Raw genomic sequence first — 23,968 nt, 5'->3', positions numbered from 1 at the left:
TCAGGTTGAGTCAGGGTTCAGTGCAAGTGCATCAAACAGAATATAGTATGGATGGTGGGCTGTCGTAACTGAATTTAGAAAAGCTATCTTCCTACCAAAATTAAAATTGTGATTTTTTTATGTTTTTGTTGTGAATTAAATAAAAAAAATCTCTTATGTATTGTTTTGTGGTTCAAATCAATGAACTAGCTTATACTGGGGTTCCCGGCTTCCAGTAAGGACTCTGTAGGGGTCCCCCAGATTCCAATAATTATTCAGTGGTAATTATTCAGTGGGGGTCCCAGATTTCAGTAATGATTAAGTGGGGGTCCACATAAGTTAAAAGGTTGAGAACCACACTTGGTAATATGAATTCAAAGGTCTATACAGAAAGCTACCTAAAACAAGGTCTTCCTACAGTTTACAACGAAGGAAAGACAAATATTCACAAATGTAAGCAATATTACAAAGGGGGAATGGTCCACTTGGGTAGGTGTTGGCCAAGCGAAAATTCAGAGAGCAACACTCTACCCCCAGGTAGCAGTAACATGAAATGCCATCCTCCTCACAGAATATAGAAAATCAGACGTCTACAAATTTGAGCTAAATTTACAATATTATTTAGGTTAACGTGTACATGAAGGATAACTGTGATACATTATTTGTGGTGCTATGGCCTACTCGTATCCATTAAAATGCGACCATTTTCTATTGCACAACGGTTTTGTTTACAAGTCAGCAATATAATGGAAGTCGGTGCTTCTCCCTGGTAATTAGCAACTGGCTGGTGGATTCAGAGGATCTAAAATGAAGTTACAATACATGCCAAATGCCTGGGGTTGTCCCACCACTTGCAAGTTATTGCTTTCAAATGGCCTGTTTTTAGGTCTTGCCTAACAGACAGTGTAAGCTGTCTGGTTAAGAAAGATATATTGTGAACTTACAGGGAGCTTACAGCAAGACGATTTCTTATCATTGGTTGGCTTTATAGTCACTCTTGCTTGCTTCTTATTCTTTTCTTCTGCTGTCCCTCTCCTGGAGGACAGACTCTTTACCTTCCTCTTAACTTGCATTCTTGTATGATTCCACTGCTCTCTTTTAGGGTCGTTCGTTCTTTTTGGTTAAGCACGCATGAGAGTGCACATGTTTTCCAGCTCTCTCCCTTGTGCGCTTTTCCCCATCCAAATATCCACACTGCAGTCTGTGTTACTCTCTTCCTCATTGCTTCTCCCCACTGTGATACTCTCTCCCTCATGTTGCTCTCTCTCATGTGCTGCTCCCCAACTCTCTGTGTTGTTCTCTCCATCATGCGCTTCTCCCCCACACCCTGTGTTGCTCTTTGACTCGTTTGCTACTTTTCACCTTATCCCTCTATGGACTACCCCATCCGCTCCTCTGTTGCCCACTACCTCACAATTTTGTATTTTTATTTTGCACTACACAGCAAAGCATTTTTTAATTTACCGATCCAAGTGGAAAATGGCACCCACATAATTCTGCATGGTTGCGTGCATGCTGTTGAATGCACGCTACTACAGAATAATGTGACAGGCAACAGTGTTTTGTCTTTTTTTTTGTCCAATGCTGCAGAGCATCGGCAACCTAAATTTGTGAAGCCAATAGGTTGAAAAGAAAGGACCTATTGGCTTTGCCAATCCTTGTTGTTTCAGGCAATCAAACACACCCATTTTTCTTTCAGTTTCTGAGGTAACAGACAGTTAAACACTAGTGAAACATGAATTATCTATTGAATGCTTGTATTCTATGTTAATATTGTTATTGTTCTTTTTATATTACTGCCTCAAATGTGCAAATGGTGTCATTTGGCTATTTGCAAGTACCACTAAAAATAATCAAACTGACCAAACTAACATCCGTAGATGTTTATAAAGTGCTCTGCTTTCTATATCCAAGTATATATTTTTGGGAGTTGCTCAAATTCTACACTGAAACATTATTAGATACACGTTAAAATGAAACGGCATAACCACTCTAAAAAATCCTGAGACATATTTTTATGAACACAGATCATAACAATGCATTTGTTCTGGATTGAACAAATTATAGTTTTAATTTCATCTTTCCCTTGCAGAAATGTGAGGAAACTCTGTTGACACTTGAAAAGCATTCGGGTTAAGAAAATGTAGTGGGCTCAACACAAGTCACACTACCCAGAGTTCCCCTAGGTCTCTGCAGGAATGTTTGGGTTCCACAGGATTCTGTGGGTGGCAACCAAGCCCGGGCCCAAATACCGCAACTACCCACTTCGCCAGAATTGGTCAATTTGCAAGACAAAATCATGATGTTACTTGGTTCCATTTTAGGGCCTTTACTGTTGCGGGCAATTTTCCCAGTCCCACAAATTGGGGTACAGCTTTTATTGGGAGAAATGGTGTACACTGGATGGCAGACATTTTGTAGACTCCTGCACATTCCAGAACTTTCCCTCACAGAAATGTGTGGGAAATCTGTTATTTCAGCCAAAGGTTGACATTTGTGGGGCATTCTGGGTATGAAATCATGGCGATAGCCACACAAAGCACATCACTTTGGACACCACTGGGTATGTATCTAGTTTCAGAAATATTCGTCAGGGTTTGGTAGGTTTCGTTCTGAGTCCAGCCTGAACACAGCAACTACCCACATCAGCAGAATGGACAATTTGCAAGGCCAAATCTTCAAATTTCCTTGTTGCGTTTTGGGGGCATTTTCTATAGCGGACAACATGGCCAACCACACAAATGGGCTTCTGTTTTTATCAGTAGACGTGTGGCAACATAGCAGAATAGTAGAAAATATGTTATTATCCATCACATTTCTCTTTATTGTTGGCTTCCAACTGTAAGCCAGTGTGCAAGAAGGAACACATTTTGCAAAATGCCCTCCATATCATATGATATTGTGGGTAACCCCAAACTCAAAGCTCTACAAATAAGCACTGTTTCTAAGCTCATTATCTAGGGCACATTTAAAAATGGTTTGCTTCATATAGACTACCACTTGAAATGCTGCAAAACTTGTGATAAAAAAAAATATTTTTCAACTTTGCCTGTTCCTGAAAGCTGGAAAGATGGTGAGCCTAATACAGCTAACCTTTAGTTGATGACATTTTTAGAAATAAAAACACACACTTTTTTGCACAGTACTCTTTTACCATTTATGTGCCAAAAATGTTTGCTATATTTTGGCGATTTTCTCGGTTCCCTCCAGAGGAATTCACAATTCATGGTTACCTTTAGAATACCCAGTATGTGGGGGTAAAAGGTTGGAAATTTGGCATGTGGGGGGGAAACGATATGAATGCTTAAACACAAACTGCCCCAAACATAAAAAAATTGTCTCAATGCAGGTGGAGGGAGCATCAGCACTTGAGGGGTTAAGGAGTTTAACGCAATGATTATTTTAATGTGGGTAAATTGTTTGTTCTAGAGAAGGGGGTTGCATGCAGAAGTGCCTATCACAAATGAAGCTAAAGAAAAGGTGGACAGAAGATGGAGACTGGCATGCTAAAAGCGGTTGGATGATGAAGAGGGAGGCTATAATTTGGAGAGGTAAGGGGACCAGAACTAGTTAGATATTCCTAGCTCACACAAATAATTATTTAGCAGGATGAGGTAGTAAAACATCATTCTTGGTTGGATTGAAACATCTTAGTAGAGCCCTGTGGGTAGATATCCTTTATGTAAATTTGGTTGTAACTGGCATGCAAGAGAAAATGAAATTTAGGTTGAGACAAAGTATAAGCAGAAGCATGTATATATTGAGAAGGGGCAAAGAAAAGAAGCCATGAGAAATGTGGTGGGGACTCAGATCCAAGAACATCAAGCACTCTTTTTGGTTACAAAGGGTGTTTGTGGGCCTATTATAAGCTCGACCTTTCTACTCTATTAATAACAGTGGGATGTAGACCAGTGTTTTCAGGCCAAAGAAGATTTAATGAAAATTACTATGAAGTGAGTTATTGTCAACCGTGGGTAAAATCTCAAAAGGTTCCACAAGAGCAGTTTCAGTACCGGGCACATTTTGGCATAGCACCAATATAGGACACGGTTGTATTAGAGGTCTTGTTGCACATATAAGGCATATAAGGCCTCAAACCGTTCCTGTCTCTAAAGCAAGCAAGCATAATTTGTCCTGAAAGACACCTACAGCATAACCCCAAGTGCTGTCTGTTCTTAAATAGATAATACCCCTGAAAAACGTTTGAAAAAGAAGCCACCAAAAAATTGCAAGAATATGCTGAGCACAACTTTATTCTGAATAATTGCTATTCTGGAGTGAGACATTTAAGACCAAGGACCACCATTAAATAAATATTTGAGAAGACTTTCTAATCTCTCTAGATTAGGGAAACAAGCAGATCTGATCCTTCTTGGCCTTGCAGCTTAGGACAGTGGACCATTCTATGATGTTGAGGATTAAGAAATTGGCTGGAGTATCAGAAGTGGACACTGAATAGTTTCAAACATTCCTCTGAAACTGAAGCGAACAAATGTTCAAATGTCAATGCAGAGTTCCTCAGTTGCCCTTGCTCTCCCCTCTACTCTTTAATTCTCCTTGTGGCACGAGAGCTAGATCGTCATCAAGTTAAATTCCAGATGTAGGTGGGAAATACCCAGACTAGAGAACAGAGCAGAGAAGTATAATAGCACACCGAAGTGCCTTTATTATGTTTAATTTTAGATGAAGGACTATTTCTCTGTTTAAACAAAGGGTAACGTACTAAAAGTAGATGGAGTCGGTTCAGAGTCTCACACAAGAATGGCCTTGTAATTTGCTCATTCTTCATATCACCTCTCAAGTGGTCAGAAAAATGCATTTGGACCTCAACTGCACCCTACAAAGCATCACACTCATCTAGGAAAGTTCTAATTCCATGCCTTTCGGAAAATCCTCCCACACTTACAAACCAGCCACCGAAACCAACTACCAAACAGAGCCAACTCATCGTAGTACTGTCGCTCATTTAAACTACTGCAAGCAGTCTATGTAGGCTTCCCGAAATATTTTTTGGCAGAGTCTAAAAAGGATAGGCAAAATATGCTTGGACATACAAAAAGCATTGGCAAAGCCAATAGGTCTGTCAGTCACTGGCAGCCTTTTGGATTTGTCAATCCTGGTTTTGTTTTGTCATGGTTTTTGTAAAACCTTCTTGCTCGGGGAGTTGTCGAACACACACCAACATAAAAAAAAAATAGCTAGAAGCAAAAAAGTAAAAGAAAAGTAATCCCTAAAGGGAACTATTTTATGTTTGGATGTGCTCATTGTGAAAGAGCAGAATGCTGTCATGCACACTCTGAAGCTAGCCAATAGCTGAAGTGAGCTGTTCCACTGCACCATGCTGTATGCTGTTGTGGACGAAAGATAAGAGTGAATGGCACAACAACTGACCATTAGACAAAGTGGACTGGCTCAAATCCATTATTAATATGTTATATCTAGTTTTACTAAAATGAAAAAGTCTTGGGCAGTGGCAGACCTAACGATATTAAATCAGCACTGAAAGTTCTCCACTAGCTCGCAGTTGAATTAAGTATCAATTTTTGAAGAATCTACATTATCCATCAAACATACAGGTTCATTGATCCTGGCTACCTTAAGATATTAACAAGCCACTATGCTTCAGCTAGGACTCAGCATTCTTCCTGGGCTAAAAAATGCATCATCAGGGGAAAAGAGTATGGCAGAATCTATGTTTTCGTAAGGTTTTCTATTCTAATTGTGATTTAGCACTTCATGAGATGCCACAACTTCCTCCCTCTCTTTATCAGGCATGATCGCTTTCTCTTTTTTCCTTGTTCCACCCATCTATCTCTTCCTGCCGCATATATGTTCTGGTCCACCAGAGCCTCAGTATTCCTCTACCTCACCCTCCAAAACTAAACACTGCTGCAACTCAGTGTCTACGTCTCTCTCACTCTCTCTTTCACAGTCTCTCTCGTCACCATACCTCGCTTGCTGCTACTGGCTTCATAATACTTGTAAAATTGCCCTGGCATGGAAAATTAAATAGTGGCAGCCACCATCTTGCAATGATATTTTCTATACTTCCAACATGGCTGTCAAATTGCAAAGATGCAGTGTGGCAACCATATTGGAAGAACAAAAAATAATGTCCAGCTATCTTGGAATTTTTTTTTCTTAGTTTCCACATGATTTCCTATAAGTCTAAAATGGTCATCAAACTGTGAATGGCAACATGGAAGCCATCATAAAAATACAGAAGATAGTGTTCCAAGATGGATCAACTTTATTTTCTATACTTCCAAAATACCTGCCATGCTGCACCTAAAAATATACCGTTCCAAGATGGCCAGTGTCTATTGGTTTTGCTAGTGCCATAGTAATTTTACAAGCATTTGGCAAAGTAACTATTGCAAAGCGAGAACAACTAGATTTGTTAATGCTTGTTTTCTTGGAGTCCTAGTATTTTTGGCCCAGCATCTATATTAAGAATCGCAACATTACAAGTATCAGATTGAAAAGAACACAAAAGGGTTGATTAAGCTATTCACCTACTCAGGTCTGACACAGGACAATATGAGAACTATAGACTAACTAAAATGTGCAATGCAAACAAAAGTAGCAGCCTAAAGTGAAAGCAGCACTTAACTGCTTTATTTTAAATGACTTGACCAGCTCTTTCCAATGAGAGAAAAAGATTGCACTCAATTTTCTAAAGATGGTGTGTTATTTTTTTTTAATCTTCCAAAAAACAGATTATCGAGTTTCAAGTATTTTAGATCATTTTTGTTTTTTCTTATACTTTTCGCATGCATCATTATTGTCCACAGGAGACTGGTTCGAGCAAAAAATGTCTTGCAGAAGCTCTTAATTTAGATGTGTGCTGCGGCTCCATGTCCTGTGCTAGTAACTGTGGAGTCCTTTAATACCAGGGCGGAGAAGGTCAGCCAAGGACACAAGATCGAGAAAATAATAGTAATAATGCCACATGGCACAGGGAAAGAAAGCGAGCTTGTACTCACTTGTATTCAACTGTACACTATGGGAATTAGAATCTATCGACAACCTAGAGCACAGAATCACCAGCGAATACCTGCCGCACATAAATTAAGGCAAACTTGCATAGGAATGCGAAGCTGCAACTAAAGGGGGAGGAAGAAGTGTGCATTCTTAACATTTTTTCGTTTGTGCAAGAGGATGGGAACAAGGTTCCTTTTTATAAGCTCTATAGGGGCGTTTATGAACGTCTTTCTCTCTACACCCTCTCAGCGCACAGTACGTCAAGACACACACATACACCCTGGAAAAAAAATCATGTTTGAAGAAATAGCCGCATTTATTTAGTTTATGTTCTTATGTATTACTTTTTCCCAAACTAAAAAAATCCTGGCTATTCAAGTATTCAACAGTCCTAAATCGGATTGACCGGGACAGCACACTGGGAAAGAGCAAGCATTTGCAATGCAATAGGTGTTTAAGCTATTGGCATTGTAAATGACAATGCCTTTGATTTATGTTTTAAAAACGAAAACAAAAATAAAAGGCATTGTTATTTGCAATGTCAATAGCTCAAACTCGCCTAAATGCGCGACCTATTGCAGTGCAGATGCTTGTATATTAATGCTTTCTCCTTAACTCTTGAAGGTTGTGATTGGAGCATGGGGTGACAGGCAGACATTTTATTGTTGCCAGTGGTAAATAGCAATACAGGCCTTCACTAAGGTAATAAAAATGCTTCGAAACAGACCCAGGCTATGTTACATGACTGTTTTCCCACGGAGATTTGCCACAAGTCACACCATGGTAAACTGAGGCCAGGATATGAACCTGGGTCCCCATGTTATATGGTCAACAGCTGTAGCCTTTAGGCCCGATCGCCTCTTGTGAGAGCTCATCTGGATTTAGGTTGACAGTTCCAAAAGAACCTCAAACTGAGTCAAAGCCTGCCCTCTGGCTGGAACCTGGCTCCAGCTTTCAGTTGCTTGCTCTTCTCTATCTCCAATCCCTTCCTTTCGAGCAACCACAGACCTTCACACTGAGTCTGTTTTTATGCACCAAAATAATAAAAAAATGAAAATCTCTTTGTACGTTTCTAAGCAATTAGACTTGGACTGCCTTCTGGGAGATGATGTGTTGTGAGTTTGTTGCCAGTGAGGGGAATGAATCGGGGGTTTTATATAATAGTGGGGCTACATTATGCCTAAATTAGGAGTGCCTGGAGGAGGTGACATTTAACACATTTGTTTAAACCCGATACGCCGGCCTGGGTAGAAAGTTTAAAGTGTGTGATAAATTTCACTTATTACAAATTTGAGCCCTCTAAGATTCGGTATAGCTTGCTGGGTTGATCGGACGCCTCACCAACTTTAAAATTCATCAGCCGCCACTGATAGTTACATAGAGAAATATAGTAGCTAGTGAGTGTGTGTCAGGGCGTACAGCCGAGTCAAATACGGTTTCTACTGCTGCAAATTAAAAACTCTGCTAGCTTTTACCTTAAAAGGCATTTTTATATAAACCAGATTTGTGATCAACTCTGGGAGTGTTGCGTCATGCGCTTGATGGATGTTTACCAATACATATATTAAATGCAGAACATTTGTGTGCGGTCCCGTTCTGCTGCAATCAATGCTAGAAAAAATAAAACCCAATAGAGAAAGGGGGACAAACATAATTCGCCTGGGATTTAAGCATGAAAGAAAAAGTTCACATAAACCTTGTAGTAGCACAGGGGGTTTAGTTTCCTTTCAAGGAGGTCCAACTATCACCTTCCGGCTGGGCTGAAAGGACTCTTTTTTTTTTTTAACATTTACATTTACACTAGAAGCATGTCTACTGACAGAAGCAGTAACGGTATGCAAACATCTCTTAATTTTCAGGATAAACGGGAAACTAAGTCCTGGTACTATATGCTGATTTCCTTGTAAATATGAGGGGAAGAAGTGCATTAAAGACAGTGAAGCGCACCTTCGCGTCAGACATAAAACATGAATATCCTGTTGTGGAAAACGTGTAATATTTTACTGGGCATAAGCAACAGCCATTTTGGCTGTGGTGTCCATTAAAGTTTCCTTCGTAATTCTTTCGTCTTTTCACTCTGCTTGTGCTTTCTATATTAGTTGACTTCCTGACCCAGCTAAAAGCAATGTACGTGCTGAGGGTTTGTAGCTGCCAGAGCACCTGGTCTCAGATGTTAACTGTCAACCATTTACTACTGCCATAAGCACTCCTGCTCCCCCTCCCACTTTGCTGACCAAGTGGTTATTCATCTGCCCTTGTTTGCTGATAACTATTTCTAAAACGTGTTCTTCCTATTTCTGTTCACATGCTTACAGTGCAGAACACCTGTATAAAAGACCTGTGTTCTGTGACTTCAGTGTACTACCTCAGGCAGCACTTGAGTGCTGTGTGGATGTGGTCCCACTCATGTGTGATTAATAAACTTGTTATTTATTTCCAACTCCAGTGCTGATATCCATTTTGTTGGTCTCTGAACCCGTGGACAAAAGGGTGACCCTGCACCAGTGTACCCCTAAAAAGGTACATTTCCACAGTTGGCGCCCGACTCGTGGGGCCCCATTGGAGACGCGGCCGTCCGAAGAAGTGGTCTTGATGGAGGATCGTAATCTTACTGAGGAAGCGTACTGCACGAGGAGACCTTTGTCTTTGCAAGCCGACGTGACTTTTCCAATTTTCCTGATTTGACCCTCCAGGTGGTGGCCGGTCACAACTGGGGTTTTCTTTGGCGCAATTTTGAAGTGACCATTAGGTCGACCCCGGAGATCAGCAGGAGGGAGTTGGAGTCTTCTGTTTGGTAAGGTCGCTAAAGCGGCAATCTTGATTTGTTAAGCCTGGGCTTTTTATTTGAATTTGTTATTCAATCTTTGTCAAGTTTGAGGGCAGGTAATGTGGAGATTTTTGTCGTTTTGAAATATTTTGAAGTAGTAATATTTTACACATATTGGTAAAGCATGCTTGTTCTCAGCACACTCCGTGGTACCAAAGTAAACTTGGAAAAAAAAGGTCAGCCGGCTCCCCCAGAGAGGACACCTAATAGAGACATACATGACAAACATGGTATTTCTTCCATAATGTACGGTCCACTGTGGAACAAATACACAAAAAGACAAAAAAAGATTTTGATCTGCAATGGCCAGTGAATGGGTCATTCAATTCTAAAAAGGTTCAATATGTAGAGTTGTGTTTACTTAAAAGAAAAAGTAGATAGGATATGTTTGATTGTGTGCGTATGTGGGAGAAAGAAGTATGAGAGAGTGAAGAGAGCAGAAGCTATAGCAGAAAAAGAACAACGAAAATCTAAATATCAAAAAGCGCTAGAATTAAAAAAATAAAGAAAAGAAGGAAAAAATAAACAGAAAAAGAAGATAGGGAACGTCGATTAGATGTAAATGGCCAGTACCCTATTAGGCGCCCTATTTATCCCATACTTAATAAATCTAAGGATGAATGCATCCTATTAGAACACCCCCACGTCCGTATAATTTTCCCACTCCAAGTGCCCCTGATGAGGTTTCTGACGACGAGCATTTGTCTTCAGACGACAAAAAACAAGATAAACAAAATGGGGAACAGACTCGCTCTTTATTGACTAAAGCAGAAAATGATAAATTAAAAACCGCTGCTAGGGATGAGGCTCGTCAGTCTCACGTGGCATCGCTCATTGTAACTATGGTTCAACAGTGGAACAGTGCAGAGCAATTTTATTTTGTAGACAAATTCGTTTGGGAGGTAATCTTTGATTATAGACAAATGTGTCAGGAATAGAGCCAAAGGATACAAATACGGATTATAAACGATTAACAGAGGGGACTTTCCCTTTTTCAGCTTTATCTGATTACACACGTGGTTAAAATACGAGACGCAACATTGCGTTTACGAAAGGAGCAAGAATAAGCTAGCAAACAGAAATGTGTAGAAACAGTTCAATCCCCAGCACAAAAAGTAGATGCTCCGGTGGATGAGGTTGCACCTGTTAGTAGTTGTTGGACCTGTCAGCCCTAGGGTGGTCTCCCCTTCTATTTTTGTATCGTGCCTCATTTTTTCCACCCTCATTTTTATGTTGGACTAGGTCTCCGGGCGCCTTTTCATTGCCAATCAGTGTTAAGGTGCAGGTGCTCCCTTCTCCCAAGATGGCTGCCACAGGCCCCTGCTACTGCAGAGTGGTCTTTCATAGTAGCACCCTAGCTGCCAGGAGCTGGCTGGAACCCCACAACAATGTTGCGACTCCAGCCCGCCTTTTTGTCCCATAGGTAGAGTGGAGAAGCTCCTGGAATGTGCTGGAACCTTCTAGAAGGGAGGTGTGGTTTTTCTTTTGCCGCCTTGGCCAGAGGTCACCTGACCTAGGGCTACTTAAGAGAGGGAGGGAAACTTTTGTGGGGAGTTGGCCATTGGGGTGAAGCAGAGCTGGAAGAATCCACCAGGAGTGTAGGCGGTAGGGCCTAGCCAGGGACTTATGCCTCTGAGAGTGACAGGATTTAGGTGCTGCCTCTTAAGTGAGTGAGGGACCCTGTGAAACCCACTGATCTTGCCCAGCAGTAGGAGGACCCAGAGACTCTCTGCCCAGCCTGACTAGGACAGATCTAGTCGCCCTCTCCATTCCTAACCCCCTGGAACAGAACCCCTTAAGGGCGCCAGATACATCTGCGCCAACAAGACCTTACCTGACATCTAAGAACAGAAACTTACAAGCCAAGCACTGAGACTGCGTGTCCAGACTGAACTCTAAAAACTATTCACCAAGCACTGAGACTGCGTGTCCAGACTGAACTCTAAAAACTATTCACCAAGCACTGAGACTGCGTGTCCAGACTGACCCCTGAACCCGGATGCCAAGCCGACTGGAGAACCACCGGGGATCGACCAGGTATTAGCGCTGTGACCCCTGCGCTTCCTGCCCTGGTCTGGGACCCCCGGCAGCGGGCTCCGCTGAGCACAGAACCCCCATCCTTAATTTGAGTCCCCCCTGTGATGACGAAGCCAGCGCGCTCACCGCCGCGGCCTGGAGGCCAGGAGAAGCGCCCTGTCGTGTCACGAGGCCTGCGGAGAAGCCCGGGGCCCCGTTGCTGCCGTCGCAGCTGCGGGAGGAGGTGTGCGAGGCCGGGGCCGAGTTCCCCCATCATCGTGGGAGCGGACGCCTGCTGACGCCGAGATCGAGGTAAGCCCGGAGGCTGGGATCGCCCCCGGTGCGCCCCCTGCTGGTTGGGAGCCGCACCGCACTCTTCGCCAGGGTTCCCCCTCCGTGGGAGTCCTTCCCTGCCTTCGCGACGGAGAGACCCCGCCGAGGGATCCCTTCCGTGTGCCCCCTCGAGCGGTACTGAAGCGCGGTGCCCTACGAACTGCACTGGAGCCTGAAGACTCGCTCCTCAAGTCCCGTTGCGCTCCCCGCTGGAAGCGCCGGCCTAAAGTACTGACTATCAGTGATTACGAGGAGCGCTTTGATTTATATGCTCCGCTTCAAAGTACCACATGTCATTGATTACGGGTTGCGCTTTATTTTATATGCTCTGCTTGGAAGTATTACATGTAGTTGATTACGAGTAGCACTTTGTTTTCCATGCTCTGCTTGAAAGTATTACATGTCATTGATTACGAGTAGCGCTTTGTTTTCCATGCTCTGCTTGAAAGTATTACATGTCATTGATTACGAGTAGCGCTTTATTTTACATGCTCTGCTTGGAAGTATTACATGTCGTTGATTACGAGTAGCGCTTTGTTTTCCATGCTCTGCTTGAAAGTATTACATGTCATTGATTACGAGTAGCGCTTTGTTTTAGATGCTCTGCTTCAAAGTATTAAGTGCCATTGATTACGAGGAGCGCTTTGTTCTACAGGCTCCGTGTTGAAGTATCCAGTGTCACCCCTCACGAGTATTGCCCGGTGCTAGATGCCCCGTTCAGAGATAGACCTTGCTTAACGCGCACAGCGCGATAATCACCCCCAGGGCCCTACAGGTAGTTAATCCTCCTAGGGAGTCCCGCGCTGGTATAGGTGAAGCGTGCCTCGCCATATTCATGAAGTGCATGTAAAGATTCTGAACTGCTGTTACATCTCATATCTGGCCTGTATACCTTGATGGATTGTATTACCTTGCACGCATTGCACTGATATCTCATGAACTGCATCTATCTGGCCTTACTTGGATAAACTTGAAGTATTTGCATAATTTAACCTGTGTGGCGTCACTTATTGTGGGTGTCTCCCGTCCATGAGAGGTGCGTGGTGTATGGTTGCTTAACACACAGACCTTTGGTGGCCCGACCGCTCGTGTCACGTTACCGCCCCATAGGGCCTGGAGGCCCCAGGTCCTACAGTAGTACAGTTGCTATAAAACCTATGCGTGAAGCTGCACCCCTAATGTTCCTCCTAAGTGTGCGGGAACGAATGATGATAACATTTCGGATGATGCAAAGGGATATTTTATATATAATTGGGTTTACACTCCTTGGAGTAGAGCCGACGTGATGGCTCTTAAAACTGCTTTGCCCGACCCCTGGAAAAATCCTGTCGCCTTCTATGAGGAGGTGGAAGGAGCCATTAGCTCCTGCACTATGACCTTGCCAGATATTGATATGTTCTTCGTGCTTATTTTGCCCCCTGCTATGTGGAGAACGATACGTAAAATAGATGACAATGTAGCATATGGTGATACTTGGGAACATTTAGAACAAATAGATGCGGAAAGGGAGCCTGCGCAGAAACCTCAGAAGGAGATATTAGATCTTCCTAAAGCTACTGTGACTAAGTTAAAGACTCTCATACCTCCTAAGAAAATAGATTGGACTACGTTAGCGTCCTGTAAACAGAAAAAGGATGAGTTAGTTTCTGATTTCTTTTCACAGTTTGGGGAAACATTCCATGATTTTAGTGGTCAGCATTTGTTTGTCGATAAATTTGTCGCTGACATGTTACCGGAAATGGCTAGTCGCCTAAAGGCCAGCGAGAGTTCTTGGACCACGTCTTCTCCAGTTTCCCTTTTGACTATGGCCCAACATTGTGAGCGACAGGAACAGGAAGCGAAAGGCAGGGAGGATAAGAAGGATGAAGCCTTAAAGACAAAAGTTATGTTGGCTCAAGTATATGGTCCACCATTTAGGGGTGGTGGAAGAGGCGGACATGCTATGCATACACCTGGGGTGCCCCTCTCCCTTGAGCAAATGTGTCCCCTGATCAGTGTGCTTATTGTAAAGAGGCTGGGCACTGGCGTTCTGAGTGCCCTCTTTTGCGAGGTCAGCAGTATCAGCGGGGAAGGGGGAAGTATGAGAGGACGCCCAGGGAATTCAGGAAACAGGGGAGGTACAGGAGCTTGCCCCAGATTTGAGGCAGTTGAACAAGGACCAAATTACTCTAATACTTTTGATAGACGAAATCAATATCAAATGTCTGATTATTCTGCTGATGCACTTGCGGATTCCAACTATGCATAGGGACGCCTAGAATGGGGTAAGGAACCGGTTGAGGTGCCAGTAGATCAAATGGGTCCTTATATTGACGCAAACGTCTTAGAATTTACTGATCGGTTTCTGGTTGACACAGGGGCTACCGGTAGTGCTCTGTCTAAAAACTTGGTTCCTAGGGCTCCCCTGTCCGGCACAATGATAACATCGATAGGATTCGATGCGACACCTACACCTAGTCCACTTACACAGCCAATTGAATTCAGACTTGATAAATTCACTGCAGCATGTCCATTTTTGCTTTCCCCTAATAAGTCGGACAACATTGTGGGTATCGATATGCTTAAATATTTTCGTGCTACAAAATGTTGTTCTCCGGAAGGTGTGCGTATTATTTTAAATAACAATTATCCTATGGTTGAGAGATCCTGTCTTATCAATGAAGATGCCGCTCTGGCGTCCTTACCTAGTGTGAAGAAGGAACACGGTTATTGTTATCATTTCTTGCGTCTCATCATCACAAAGTCTTGCGAAAGAAATTGCAATATTGTAGACAGCAGATTACCTATTTAGGTCACCTCCTGTCTAAGGAGGGACATGCACTTACATCAGATCGCATTCAGACCATTTTAGATACTCCTTTACCCCGCACTCAGAAGGATGTTCATGCACTGATTGGCCTCACTTCTTTTTGTAGGCAGTTTTTTCACACATTATTAAACCTTTGTTGGCCCTTTTGACTAAAGACACTCCGATGCCCCTCCCATAGACTACTGAGTGCCAGAGTGCCTTCCAACAGTTACGCCAAGCCTTTTGTTCTGCACCAGCATTAGGTACCCCAGACATGATGATGAGTGACTATTTGTCCCAGTTAACCGACAGCTTGTCTTCTGTTTATCAGCAGGTGCTGGAAGCTCTTCCTTCGTGAGCCCTGCTGTGCTGACAGATCAGCGCGACATTTTGGTCACCGAGAGAGGACGAGCTGTGTCACCTGAAAGACCTGAGGAAGTCTTCCCGGACCACACGATGCCTGGTACATCTAGATATCTACTTTGATCCAGGAAGAAAGACATTTCATCACAGAAAAAGACTGTTTGAGCCACTGTCCTGGGTAGTTAAAGACTGACTACAAAGGGTGGTAGCCTATTAATGACTACTCGTCTCAACGTTAGTGAAGAAACCAACGCCTGCCCAGGACCTTATGGCATCATCTATTTTGTTGTTTGCAGATGAAAATGAGCTCGCCTAAGAAGAAGGAGATCGCTGCGACAACGTGCAACAGCTGCACAATCTGCATCCTTGGTCTGACTTTGACTGCTGCCATCATCGCTACTGTAATGTGGGTAGTGGAGGAAGTAATGCCTGGAGCCTCCTTACCTAACATTACTGTTACATCACGTGCTGCGAAAGAGCACCATCATTTTGATTTGCCGCAACATGGACAGGGATACCGGCAAAATCTGAGAAACAATTAATTTCTTCAAATGTTGCATCAGACACACCAGCTAAGCAATGCTACTAACTATTGGGTTTGTGGCAAGATTCCTCCTCATCAGAACATAAAAGGAATCCCGTTGTCACCGCTGCCATTCTCTCACAATGGCCCATGCCCAGCTTGGTTCAAACTTCTATATGCCTCTAATGAACAAAGTCTGTTACCCTAACGAAGATGGGGACCCATAAGCAAAAGGGACTGCTTTAGAAATGGAAGAATATAGTAAAGGAAGTGCAGCAACAAACTGTGTGTCTCCAAACTCTAGGTCGGCTAAAGGAAATGGACCCCTTGTTATCTCTGTTGCCATGACCACTGGCCCCCTTTGTGCACAAAGTACAGGCGATGTGCCAGTGGGCCACAGTAACTGTACTACAGTGTTGCAGATTTCTATGAGAGGCCGAAGCAGCTCCCTTGCATCACGTCACACTTATTTTGCTTGTGGAACTAAGGCATACTATTTTCTACCTCCAGGCTGGTCTGGTACCTGTTATATAGCCTTCCTTCTACCACCTGTGTTTTTAGCTCCCCCAACCTACCATCAAGATCTGCAATTGTTCAATCACTATGCTGGTAGTAGGGGAAAACGTGTAATCGATGTCTCTGTAGTCAACCAGACAGAGACCACATGGGACCAATCTAGACTGAAGCATGCTGTATCATCGGATCCAGCTGTTGTGTCTTCACACCGGACAATTCACCTTCTGTATATGTGGTCATCTCCAAACTACACAAAATAGCTACTGAGATACATCAAGACTCAGGAACATGGACTTGGGCTGAATCGTTCTGGAACATATTTTCTGTATGGGGCTTAAAAATATTATCGGCCTTGTTCATAATTATTCCAATTCTCTTCTTTTGTTGTTTATGTATCCAATGTGATGCTTTGTTCCCTCTGTATTTCCACTTGAACTACTTGTCTACCATCTAAAACAAATGTCCAAAATGTAAATGCCCGTTTAGCAATAGACCGAGAAGTCAGCAATATAATGTTCATTGATATACATGATATTTATCGTACCCCTTTTAAAGCATAAGAAAATGTCTTAGCTTATGCCAAAAGGGCCGTCCATGGAAAACATGTAATATTTTACTTGGCATAAGCAACAGCCATTTTGGCTGTGGTGTCCATTTACGTTTCCTTCGTAATTCTTTCGTCTTTTCACTCTGCTTGTGCTATCTATTTTAGTTGACTTCCTGACTCAGCTAAAAGCAATGTACGTGCGGAGAGTTTTTAGCTACCAGAGCACCTGGTCTCAGATGTTAACTGTCAACCATTTACTGCTGCCATAAGCACTCCTGCGCCCCCTCCCACTTTGCTGACCAAGTGGTAATTCATCTGCCCTTGTTTTCTGATAACTATTTCTAAAACTTGTTCTTCCTATTTCTGTTCACAATCTTACAGTAAAGAAAACCTGGATAAAAGACCTGTGTTCTGTGACTTCAGTGTACTACCTCAGGCAGCACTTGAGAGTGCTGTGTGGATGTGGTCCCACTCATGAGTGATTCATAAACTTGTTATTTATTTCCAACTCCAGTGCTGATCTCTATTTTGTTGGTCTCTGAACCTGTGGACAAAAAGGTGACCCTGCACCAGTGTACCCCCAAAAAGGTACATTTCCACACTGACCATTCCCGGTAGAGCTGAATTCGACTTCTGTAAACGTTTTTTACACCCTGAGACACTTGTACATAAATATTGTGAAATATGTGTCTCCAGGTTGCTTGATCCGCTTCAGATCCCCGGGCAGTGCGGAGCGGAGGTTCAGTTCCCCTCCCCTGAAGCCGGCTGCCGCATCATACATCACGCGGCCTACCCGGCAGCCTCGTCCCTGTCCTTTCCCAGCTCCCCTACCGGCATCCTGTCCGCCTACGCGGCTTACCTCGCTGGTGCTTGCGGAGGAGGCGGCGCTCGGTGTGGGCGAGCGCTGCAGCATCACCAGGGCCATGGTGAGTCTGGGAGGAGGAGCGGGTCGCTGGCCGCGGGATTATCATCCTACTCAGAGGCCAGGGGGCGGAGACCGTCACTGCATGGGGGCTCCATCTGCGGTTCTGGCAAAAGCTCACCCCGCCGCTGCGGCTTCCTCACTCCCCTGAGGGTCCCCGCCAGAGCTCATCAGGTAAACATACATCACTGGTCCATCCTCCTCCTCCTCAGAAGCAAACAGGCTTCATTGCCTGCTGCAGATGCTAGCGCTGGACATGCACTTCTCTGTGACACCAGCAGCAAACTGCAATTTCCACTACCAAAACAAGCATTGCGGGAAGGCAGGGGGCCATCTGTTTTCACTCAGCCGCATGTTTATATTTGCATCGCGCTTTCACTTCAAGTGAAAGCGCGATGCAAAAATAAACACGCGGCTGAGTGAAAACAGATGCCCGCATAAAGATGAGAAATTGCTTTGCGACAGCCGCAAAGCAGACGACCCTGTGCGGATCGGCCGGACTAAAGGGAGGAAGGGCAGTGGCCTAAAAACCTCATTTCCAATGGCAGGCCACCGTTTAGCATAAACAGTGACTCCAGCCAATGAAAATGAGGGGCGGGGCTTTAAGTCCTCTTTTCAAATCTACTCTCATACAATATGTCTCGCCTAAAAAGCGATGTTTGTTGTGGAAGCGGAAGAGGGGGGTGGTGGACTTGGGGTGCGAGGGCAGGAAGTGCGAGATAGATGGAAGGAAGAGAACAGGAAGTTGATGGGGTGCTAATAATTACGCGGAGGTACATTAAGGGCTGATTAGAAAGTCTTTAATAAAACCCCAGGGAGACCAAGTGGGATGGACAAGCAGATGTTTGCTTAACATTAAGTCATGGCAGCTCCCTGCTGCGCCCCTTGGAATATTGGCACCTGGGCAAAGCGCACCCATGCCCAAGGCTGGCCCTGCTCCCCACTCAGCAGACAGCACCTCCTGTTACTAACTTCCCACTTCTCATAAAAGGGCACACATCATGGCTTATTTTTTGCAAAAGAGCAGGCTTTAAGCGGGATGAAAAAAGTGGGAAGTCTTTTAAAAGAAAGGTGGTCTGAGCAGAGCCAGACTGGTAACCCAAAGCAGTCCTGGCAGTTTTTGTCAGACCAGTCCCCATACCATAAATAGTGAGCGAGCGCAGCAAGCAAGCCTGGCCACTATAAGGTAGTTTGGGAACATTTGGGGGAAAAAATGCAAAAATAGTGCATTCACCAACACATTTTATATTATATTCAATTGTATTTGTTTTTAAAGCATAGTAAAGGATGACCATGCAGTGCACCAGAATACGGCAATCTTTATTCGGGCTCTTCAATGATTCCCTCATTATCACCCTCCAGCAGTGTCTCTCTATTCTCCATAGCCCCTTTCTCACATGTATTTTATTTGTTTTTTAGTGCCTCTCATACCAGTGTAGGGTGTGGGAGCATTTCACATCACACACAGACATCGAATGGATTCATACGGGAGTAAATCAGCATATAGAAAATGGCACATAAGACAAAGGGAACTACAAGGTGTAGGATTCACATGTCAACCATACCGGTAGGCATATTTTAAGAGTGCTTGGTCTGGGGAAACACAAACTCAGGATTCAGAAGGTAACATAGTGGTTAGGGTTGACATTACTAATAAGAATGTATTTCTACCAAAACATACCCTTTATAATAAAATGAGGATGAATGAAAAGACTGGGGGAAAACAATTTTCGAATCTAGATTGTAATTGTAATTTATGAACTGCACAGTAACAAAAGTATCTCTGTGACAAAAGCAGTAACACACTGAGCTATGCACATAAAATACTGTTCTGTGATCTGCATAGTATAAGCTCTTTGCAGCAGGCATATTAACCTTTTGAGCTACCTTACATGAGTCAAAACTCCCACTAGACAAAACTCTGATCTCTCTCCAGCAGGTACATTAATTATCTTGGCACTTTTATTGTTGCTAAAAACTTGTATATTAGAGATGAATGCACTGTATATATGTCAGGTGTGCTGGTCTGTCCCAGTATTTACACAAATAACAATTTCAGTAGCACTATTTTATTTCTTTTATAGCGCTACGCAACCCAATGCAACATTTGCGAGAGGTTGACCTATTGGCATTAGAAATAACATTGCCTTTTATATAAGTGTTGCTTTTGAAAACACATAAATAAAAGGCATTGTCATTACAATGCCAAAAGCTTAAACGCTCGCAAATGCGAGAGATATTGCATTGAAAATGCTTGTTTTAGGACTTGTGCCCTGCCTTGAACATTCTTCACTTCACCATCTCCCTACACACACACAACGCACCCATCAACACGCAGGCACTGCATTTTCATTTATTTTCACATTGTAAATAATTTGACAGCTGACTACCTCTTTCACGCACTTTTGCCTAGAATCATAGTTCAAATGGAGATCGCACAAAGCAGTGCTCACGAATACCAGAGAGGTCGGGTACTGGACGAGCATGTATTCTTAAAACTCTATAGGGCAGATTTATGTTGCACTTGCGCCACTTTTGCGCCGCCGTTGCGTCACTTTTGTGACGCAGCAGCGGCGCAAATCCTGTGCCATGGTGCGGGGTATTTACAACGTGACGCATCTGGGAGATGCGTCACGTTGTAAAGCCCTGCGCCACATGTAGGCGTTCCAGGGCAGGTGGGGGCGTTCCGGCGCAGGAACGCCTCCTAAAAGTGGCTGAGTGAAATCTACAAGATTTCACTCAGTCACTTTTAGGCCCATGCTGCGTCAAAACCCTGCGCCTGCTTGAAGCAGGCGTACGGATTGACGCAGCATTTTAAAGATAGGGCCCCCCAGATCATTGCTGGAGCTGCGTCGCGCTTGCGACGCAACTCCAGCAATGCGCCACTTTTCGGCACAGATGCGTCACGCATCTGTGCCGTTTTTGCCCCATGGTGCGCCGCATTATAAATGCGGCGCATCCATGGTGGCGCAGCTGTGGCGCATAATAACTGGCGCATCCCTGCTGATATGCAGGGATGCGCCAGTCGTCATAAATCTGCCCCTCTATGCCTCACTGACAGGCGCTGTGAAAAACTCGCACTGCCTTATATGCTCAACTCCAGTGCTCTCAAACGGGACCAGAAACGTCTCTTGTGTCACTTTAGCAAACCGTGCAGCTATGGGATGAAAACATTTAATCGTTTTTGCAAAATTCACGACAATTCTATAATCATTCACAGAAAACTATAACGGTTTATAAAAAATATAACCGTCGGGAGTATGGGAATAAAATATTATGGAAGACCCACATGAATTCAGTACACTATAATATTAGTAAAATGTACAGATAAACCACAGAGTAATGAATACCCAACCACAATATGACTCCCACAGACACACCTAAAGGGGACCCAATTCACAGTACACGCTGCGTAATATGCTGAGGTTAGTATGCTGCGTGAAAGGAAAACTACAGAAAAGCACCATCCTGGAAAAATGCAAATACCCTTGGAAAATTAAATGAAGTTAAACATGTGAAAGGCAAAAAGGAGTAGCCTCACTGATATGGGTTATGTAAGAAATCGTTGAGGAGTTTGGGACTCCCACACATTCAACAACCACAGTCCTTGTCAGGGTGAATCACAAAAACTCACTAGATTAACCTGTACTTAAACCTCTAATTGCTCGGCACAAAGCAGTCAGGTGAAACTTAGAGGCAATGTGTAAAGCATTTATGCAGCACACACAGTAATAAAATGAAAACACAAAACAAGAAAAATCTCAAACCAATTTAGAAAAATAGAGTGAATTTTAGTAAATAAAATGACACCAGAATGATTTATGCAGCACACACAGTAATAAAATGAAAACATAAAACAAGAAAAATCTCAAACCAATTTAGAAAAATAGAGTGAATTTTAGTAAATAAAATGACACCAGAATGACAACAATCCAATCAGTAAAACCAGAGATATCCATTTGTTTTGTCGAAATAGTGCCTACAAGTCCAGGATGCCATTCGCAGTCATCTAGGTTTGCGGTAGACCGGGGCTAAATTCATGCTACCCCATTAGGGGAGAAGAGTCGGATTAAGGGACCAAATTAGTCCCTCTGAAATGTTACCCTCTAAATTAGGTGTGAAACGTTCTGTTTGGGTTAGAGGAGGATGCAAGGAAGAGGCGGAGAGAGCTGAGGATGGTCATCACTGTAGTGCGAAGAACCGGGCAAACACCACAGAGAGCTGTAGCTTCGCCTCGGTGGCCGTTGTGAGCTGTCGCTGCTGTAGCACGAACTGCAGGTCTCACAGTACTGGTTGTCGCAGGCGGTCTCTGTCGACATGAAGATCAGGTCTCACTGGGTCTTTAGGATGGTGTTTGTCGTGCGTGGCAGAGTTTCAGCGAGAAATGGCATGTTAGCAGTGGTGAGGAGACCAAAATTCAGAATTTCCATCTAGTCTTTGGGTGAGTACACTCTGATGCCAGCCAGGGTCCAGGATCCGGGGAGGCACCTCTTGGGGATCAGCAACTCACTCCAGCAGAGACCAGCAGGGTCAGACATGTCCAGTTGCAGGTTTGCAGCAGGTCAGCTGAACAGTTGCAGGGAGGTCCCTAAAGTTGTGTTCATGTAGCCCACACAGGAGTCACTCTGGTTAGCCTGGGATGAAGGCAAGCAGGTCTAGTCTTCCTTCTCAGACGGCAAGGTAGTCCTTCATGCAGCAGGGCAGTCACCTGACAGTAGTGCAGCTCTTCTTCTGTAACTTCCACAGGTCCTAGAGTGTCCTGAAGACTGGCTGTCGAGGTCCAATATTTATACTTAATGCCAGCCTTTCTGTGTGTGGGGGGAACTTCCCTGTCCTAATCCCACTACAGTGTCTTTAAAGTTCCTTTCCTTTCCCTGGTCAAGACTCCAAACGGTCTGGGGTGACAAAACGCACGGCATGCCTGGTGTCGGGTCCCTTTGGGTGTGCAGAAGACAAAGCCCTTTGAACTGTAAGTGGGACTGTATACAGCCCCTCCCTAATCATCCTGCCATGATGGCCCATCCTGTCCACACCGAAGCCCATCTGTGTCACTGCCCTGGACAAGAAAATGAAACATTTCTAAAAGTGGCATTTTCTTATCCAAATGTAAGCTTTATTTTAATAAAGACCTGGGTGCCCCTTTTCCTTGTAGGCATTAGGCCCCATAATACCCAAGCTACACCACTGGTAAGGAGCACCACTCATAGTGGGGTGCATGATCGCAATTTACTAGGCTTACATTTGTATGTAGTGCTCACGCAAAGGGTTAAATGCATTCTGCCATTAATGATGTGACATTCTAGGTTGCCTAAAGCGCAACAAAGACACAAAGAGAGAGCGTTGGCACTGATTAACACATCAATCATTGAAAAGCTATAAACCACAGCCTCATGAATAAATACGTAGCTCAGAAAAACACTATGAGCTGATGCGTACAGTTTTGCCAACTGTTCAGAAAATGTGTCTCCAATCTTTTAAATCTTAGACGTTCTTCGAATGTTTTCAGAAACGTTTCAGAACAAAAAGGCAACAGAGTGCTGACACCATAAAATCAAAGGACTAGGCTCCATGCCACAGAAATCTAAATAATTAACAGGAAAACCCTGATGTCAACACTGCGCTATTCCAATTCGCTAGGGTTTATAATAAAGGAAGGTAAACTGTGTCCTTTCATGTCTATTTCATCAATATGTTGTGACGATAGATGAGGTACAGTCCACGTGAGATCCTATGGTGATCAATTTAAGTTACCTTCTGTCCAAGGTCGCTTTCACATTTGTTGTACATCTGTTTGATCATTAGGTGTGGTTTCCCTGCACATATGCTACAAACTTGATTTGAATGTTACCCGCACTTCACAGGACATTACATGTACATGCACTGTTGACAGGAGGGATGCCCTTTATATGTGCTCTTAGTGTACCACAGCCTTATACTCAAATATTTTCTACTCTGTACATATCCCAAGACTACATTTATAATACTAGGTGTTGAGCTAGGACCTCTGCAGAGTCGCCTTTAACTTTTTGCCTTCACTCTGCCTGTTTTCTGAATCTGTTTTAGTTCACTTTTAGGACTTGGTGCAAAAGTGCTCATGCTCTCGCCTTTAAACATGGTGAAATTATCTTACACCCAATTGACATGTCTAATTTACAAGTAAGTCTTTAGTA

The 23,968-nt window shown here is 43.6% G+C and overlaps 1 protein-coding gene across 3 annotated transcripts in view; it reads right to left on the bottom strand.

Moving 5' to 3' along the window:
• Positions 1-23,968, bottom strand: part of COBLL1 (cordon-bleu WH2 repeat protein like 1) — a 702,447-nt gene that overhangs the window by 248,427 nt on the left and 430,052 nt on the right. The window lies entirely within an intron of this gene.

Source organism: Triturus cristatus, chromosome 3_1 (assembly GCF_964204655.1).
Source record: "Triturus cristatus chromosome 3_1, aTriCri1.1, whole genome shotgun sequence".
Lineage (NCBI taxonomy): Eukaryota > Metazoa > Chordata > Amphibia > Caudata > Salamandridae > Triturus > Triturus cristatus.
The sequence above is the reverse complement of the archived record's forward strand: the minus strand, read 5'-3'. Positions and strand labels throughout refer to the sequence as shown.